Source organism: Oratosquilla oratoria, chromosome 21 (genome assembly GCF_046742065.1).
Source record: "Oratosquilla oratoria isolate Oo_2021 chromosome 21, ASM4674206v1, whole genome shotgun sequence".
Taxonomy (NCBI): Eukaryota; Metazoa; Arthropoda; class Malacostraca; order Stomatopoda; family Squillidae; genus Oratosquilla; species Oratosquilla oratoria.
The window spans coordinates 59,438,461-59,445,109 of NC_134797.1; positions in this window are offsets into that span (position 1 = coordinate 59,438,461).

The following is a 6,649-nucleotide window of genomic DNA, read 5'->3' on the forward strand; positions in this document are numbered from 1 at the left end:
CAAGACCACCACATGCAGGACCCATCATTGGTCCCATCAAAGCTTTCACATATGCAATGACCTAACAATTCTAGCCCGTCACATCAAAATAGCTGTCAAAAATACTCAAACATACCTAGAACAATGGCTGAGGCAAAATAGGATGGCACCTTCCATTCGGAAAAGAACATTGATACCATTCGTCCTTGACAGCAAGGGTCCACGTCGTCATTATGAATGTACCCCATGTATCTATGAGGAATTTCCCTGTTTGCCATCAGGGACATGCTAGTTAGCAGTGGGTCCTACAACTGTGTGTGTGAGCTGCTCTTTGTGTGATTTTTCTTTAAAAAAAACCTGTTCGATATGGGTGACCCTGCAGATATTTCCTCTCTATCGACAGCTTTTGTAATCATTAAGATTCTCAAGCCTATCCACCACATCAAGGTGTCAATGCTTGGATAAAATCTATATACACCATATTAACCATGGTATTGACAACATTGTATAAAATGGCTACGAAGCTGATAGCCACTCGCCTGACCACAAAACGCCAAATTAGTAGACAAACATAACATTAGAGAATATTTTTTGTGTGGTGCTTGTATGTTTATAAGATGCATTGAAATCCAAGTACATACATATACCAAAGGCTTTTTCCCCCTACACGGGGGGTAGCCAAAAAGAAAAAGGCATAGAAACCACTCCCACCCATTCCATTTCCTATATATTCCACTCCCCTCCACCCTCCTCCCTCCCTCTTATCTTGCCACCTCCTGGATGACGGGTCATCCCTGCATCCTGTCTACTGCCCTGGGTCAGAAGCAGTGTCGTAAGACAGCACATCCACAGCAAGGCCGCTTCATAAATTCGGCGACCCCCCCTCTCCGTTCCCCCATGTAGGAAAGGAGAAGACAGGGAGAAATCCCTTCGGGTTGCGTCATATTTTTTCTCATACTTCCTCACCCCCCATCTCCCACCCACTCCCCCTCATGCATCACAGCATCATCTATACACAACCTCTCTTCATTCACCCCCATCTCCAAGTAACCTGAATAAAACCACTTCTGGCTTTGGAGTCTAAGTAGTGCAGTACAGTACTCTGACCTGATGCCTTGCCCTGATAAGAGGTCACCATCCTTTGCCCAATGGGTCAACCATATGGTTAGTTTCTTCGAACACACAGGGCCGTAGCAGAGAGCCAGAGGCAGGGTCCCTGCGTGTTCTTTGCGTGGTGGAATCCCGCGGCAAGCCTCGAGCCCCAGGAGGAGGCTGCACGATGAAAAAAAAAAAAAAAAAAAAAACGCCGCGTATCGAGAAAAAGAAAATGCGACAAACCGGCGCGAAATACGGACCGTCGCCTCGAACTACGAACCGTCGCCTCGAAATACGAACCGCCGGCGCGAAAACGACAAACCGACGGGAAATACGACAAATCGGCGCGAAATACGACATACCTGCGCGAATTCCCACGCCCGTGTGTGTGTCCATGTAATCACTGAAAACTCTTATGCAACCCACCATTCTATATCCTATGAAATCACTTAAAAGTCCCGCTATACATAATGGATATATACAGTATATATATTATATATATACACGCACACACATACACACACACACACAAAACTGGATGATGAAATAGTATGCGCAAAAACCATTCATGAGTTTGAAAGCAAACTAGACACTGCGAGATACAATGGCGGGACACCACGAGCATAGCTCCCCTTCCCGCAAAATACAACTAGGTAAATACACACACACACATATATATATATATATATTATACTCCTAACATTACTACTCCATGTAAAGAAGTGTGATGAAAGTACACTGAATAAACAGGTATACAGTAATATTGAGTGTGATTGCAAAGCAACATGAGCATAGCGTCAAATAGCATCGGAAGGGGCCAATTGTCCATTGGAATGCTAGAAATATTTCAGAAGTAATAAATTGCCTGCGACAACACCAAGACCATTGTGTCATCCAGTTCGGTCTTAGAAAGACAAGTTGATGAATTTTGTTGCATTAGGAAACACTTTGATCATAATATGAATGTTCGCCTGTGGATGAACGAGTTTATCGTTACAAAATTGTAAATACTGTACAAAGCAAGTGGTAGAGAGCCTGGGACAGCCTAGGTACTCTGATTCGACTTGACGTCGAGTTCCTTTCATTCTCTTATTTCTTGTTTTTACATTGTTTGTTGTTTGTAATATATCTGTATTCCCTGCAGTGGCGTAGCAAGAGGAGGGGGGGGGGGGCCTGGCGTCCGCCCCGGGCGGCACGTGCCAGGGGGCGGAATGTTGATGGGGTAAAAATAATAATAATAAAAATCTAACAAAAATCTTGAATTTTATACCAAAATGAGTTTTTAAGGTTGTAATATGGTACTGTTTTTAAACAGATTTTTCAACTGTAGCATCAGGACCGTGTCTAAAGCAAATATTCTTAGCCTATGAATGTTTTCCTAACCTACATTCGCTTTAGACGCTATTCTAGCTTTCAGCGATTTTGTCAGCTATTTTAAGATAAATTAAAATATGACATAACGATGATGTGAATTTACGTAAATACGAGTGCCGGTAAAACCCTAGACCAGTAAGATATAACTTTACTCTATTTATTGATATAAAATGGCACAAAATTAACTAGAAATATCTAGCAAATTAATATTTGTGTTCGCTTATGGCAGCAGCCATATTGAAGGATCGATGGCTTGGCGAATTTTATATTCCTAGGTTTTAAACAAAATTCCTAGGTTAGGAAAAATTCGTAGGCCAGGAACTTTTGCTTTAGACACGCCCCAGTTTTATATCCAATGAAGATAAATATTTTAAGTATTCCTGTTTTATATCAAAGAATAATTTTAACCCCCCACCCCAACGGGGAGGGGGGTAAATCTTAACCCGCCCTGGTCGGCTAAAACAGTTGCTACGCCACTAAGACGAAAACGCGTGGATTACGTCTTTCATTTCCCAGTGGTTCTCAGTAACTTTGATGTTCACGTGTTTTTGTGATTTTTTTTTTTTTTTTATGTATGTATACAATTGTGTCTGTGTTTCGGTATTTGTTATTCAAAAGTCTTTATCAGTTTGGCGTGGAGTCCAGACGACGTCAGGAAGAATTTTCCGTTAGGTTCCCGGCATTGGTAGTTGTGACAACCCGTTGGGTATATTTTCTGATCATTATCATAGATACTGGAAGGATAATGGATTACATAAGAATTTTCAATTATTTCACAGGCACACACACACACACGGCCGTCGCTCCATGGCGCAGTGGGCAAGGGGATGAATTGGGGCCATTTGGTCCCGGATTCGAGTCCTGGCCATATGAGTTGAAAATATAGTCTGGTCCGACTAATAGGCCACGAGGTATTAACACATGCACGGGCATAAAAATTCGCGCCGGTATTTCGTATTTCCCGCCGGTTTTTCGCATTTTATTTTTTCGATACGCGCCGAAGGTTGCTCTTTTCATTGTGCAGCCTCCTCCTAGGCTTCGATGCTCGTCGAAGGGAGTTCCTCGCCGCGGGATTCCACCACGCGGAGGACACGCAGGGGCCCTGTCTCTGGCTCTCTGCTGCGTGTCGCGCAACGGTCCTCGGGAGCCGTATCCCTTGATATCCTTCATCCCACGGGAGCCGACTCCTCGGTGGGACATTCGCGCAAAGGAGTCCCTCCGAGGAATCCTGCGCCGAGGACATCGACCGTCGAGTCGCCCCGAAGCCGAGGAAGAGACTCCACGACGTCGCAGTGGTCGATGTTTCGCGCCGAAGTCGTAGAGATCGTACCCGCCGGAAAATTACGCGCCGCTGAAAACCTTCGGTTCAGCGTAAGCGGAGGATCACGCCAATCCGCCTCCGTCAGCATCGCAGATTTACCTTATATATATATATATATATATATATATATATATATATATATATATATATATATATATATATATATATATATATATATATATATATATATATATATATATATATATATATATTACAAGAAGACACGCTAATATTACAAAATTTCGTGATGATAGTTTCCATATATAACTAAATGTATCTACGCATTAAGAATTAGATATACCTTATACATAATCAAAACCAATGTATCTCTCCCTCCTCCCCACAAACACGCATGGACAAGCACAGCTCTTTCTTCCTTCACCGTCCAATCAGTTTTTATTCCAATTCTCTTTCTTAGCTTTGCATTCTCCCCATAACATCCCTGAATGTTATACATGTTACCAGTCAACTAATTATAATTTGGATGTTCTAAATTTGTGTGCGCGCGCGCGCGCGCGTAGGAAGAATATGACAAACTGATCTTTAAAGAACCCCCCCCTTCCCCATTCTCTACATTGTCATTCCTTCAGTTTAATATTTTTATCATGTTTCCTTCCAGGAATCAACCAAATAAGTTTTGCACTTGTTATACACCTCTTTGACACCTGCCCCAGTCCCTTTCGGAGTATTTTTCTTCTTTTTTTTTTTTTTTTCTTTTATCCCAGATATAACATGTAACATGACTACGTCTTATTTCCATTGTATGTTAAAATTAAATGTCATTATCTCTCATTTTATGGAATATGATTCGTTTGAATGTCTATTGCTTGTTTTTATATATATTTGATCTTATTTGTTACTTTTATTTAGAAGCAAGTCTATTTTCATTTCAGACATCTGAGACTGAATCTTCTATTTTTCGCCTGAATGACATATAAGGGTATAAAAGATACATACATAAATATCTACTGAATGCTGTCAAATTTGTTTTGCATTAAAAAATTATTGATTGCCATTATGAATCTATTATATTCGTCTTCAATACTATTTTCTTAAGGGCCCAGTCACAACAAGCTTACTACCCGTTTCCGACCACCGGCGACAAGGTGGTCGCCGACCTTCCAGGTAGTCTTTGGAAGTCGTTGGTAATCGGTAATAAGATAGATAGCTCGATAGATAAATAGATATATTACAACGCACACTGAATAGTCCTAAGTACATGGATTTTCATCTTATCAACCACATTATCTTTTTCCATTTCAATTCCTTGCACAAGGCTAACAAAATACATATACCAAAGGCTTTTTCCTCCTTACATGGGGGGTAGCCAAAAAGGCATAGAAACCACTCCCACCCATTCCATTCCCTTCATATTCAACTCCCCTCCACCCTCCCTCTTATCTTGGCACCTCCTGGATGACGGGTCATCCCTGCATCCTATCCATTGCCCTGGGTCAGAAGCAGTGTCGCAAGACACAGCACATCCACAGCAAGGCCGCTTCATAAATTCGGCGATCCCCCCTCTCCGTCCCCTCATGCAGAAAAGGAGATGGAGAGAAATCTCTTCGGGCTGTGTCAATTTTTTTTTCTCATACATACTTCCTCCACTACCCTTGCATTCACCTCTCGCATCACCCCTTCCATGTATAGATTGAACAGCCAGGGCGACATAACACACCCCTGACGAAGTCCCACCTTTACCTCAAACCACTCACTCTGCATTTCTAAAACTAACACAAGCTCTACTACAAGGCTAACAAAATAATTATAAAAAAAAAGTTCAGAGGATCGCTGAATATTTTACCGTAATATACGAATTTTGCGTTAGAATCAACAGAATATGAAATATTTTTCCCTTATCCTTTCTGCAATAGGGACATTAAATAACATTTCTAAAATTTGTTTAATTATTTGGCAAGCCAATAGCTATAATAGGCAAGAAGGAATGGTGGATGGAAAGTGGGAAGGGGGGGGAGGCATCACTGAGAACCTTGCCCTGGTACATCGTACAACACAACATTGATGGTATTAACACGAAAAAACATGAACTCGAACACTTTCTTAAACAACACAACATACACATTGCAATTATACAAGAAACAAAACTAAGACACTCACACAAAACACCATCATTTCATAATTACACCACCATCAGACAAGACCGGACCGACGGCAATGGCGGTGGACTCATCACCCTGATCCACCACTCCATCTGTTTTGTGGACACAAGTGCCACAACCAAAATTCTCCTCCCTACCACAGATAACACTACAGAAATCCAATCCATTCGAATCGGCACAGGCAACAAATCAACACTGACAATAGTTAATATGTACATTCCCCCCAATCATCCCCCACAGTTCCAAACACCTTCAGACCTCAATTTAGCCAACTAGCCTCAATCCCCAACCTGATCATAGGTGGTGACTTCAACGCCAAGTCGTCTGCCTGGTATGTCGACAACCCTGACACAGACAGAGGGCTTGATATACAGACTCAGTTTGACTCATTGACTATCATGAACAACACACATAATCATACACATATCCCACACCAAGCCCTATACACTCCCTCCTCTCCTCATATCACCTTCTGCTCCCCCTGCCTAACCCCAACAACATCATGGAGAGTGGTCGGAACCCTTGCTTCTGACCACTTTCCAATCATCATCACCACCAAAACAAGATGCACCCCAGTTGGCCACAGACACACATACATCAATTACAAAAGAGCTAACAGGAAGCTTTTACTGAGGAGACAGAACAACATTTTGAAACACTTAACAATACACTAATCACAAACATAAACAATGCTGTGCACACTTTTAATACAATCATTCAAAACGCAGACAAGAGATACATCCCTAGAGGCAACAGAAAA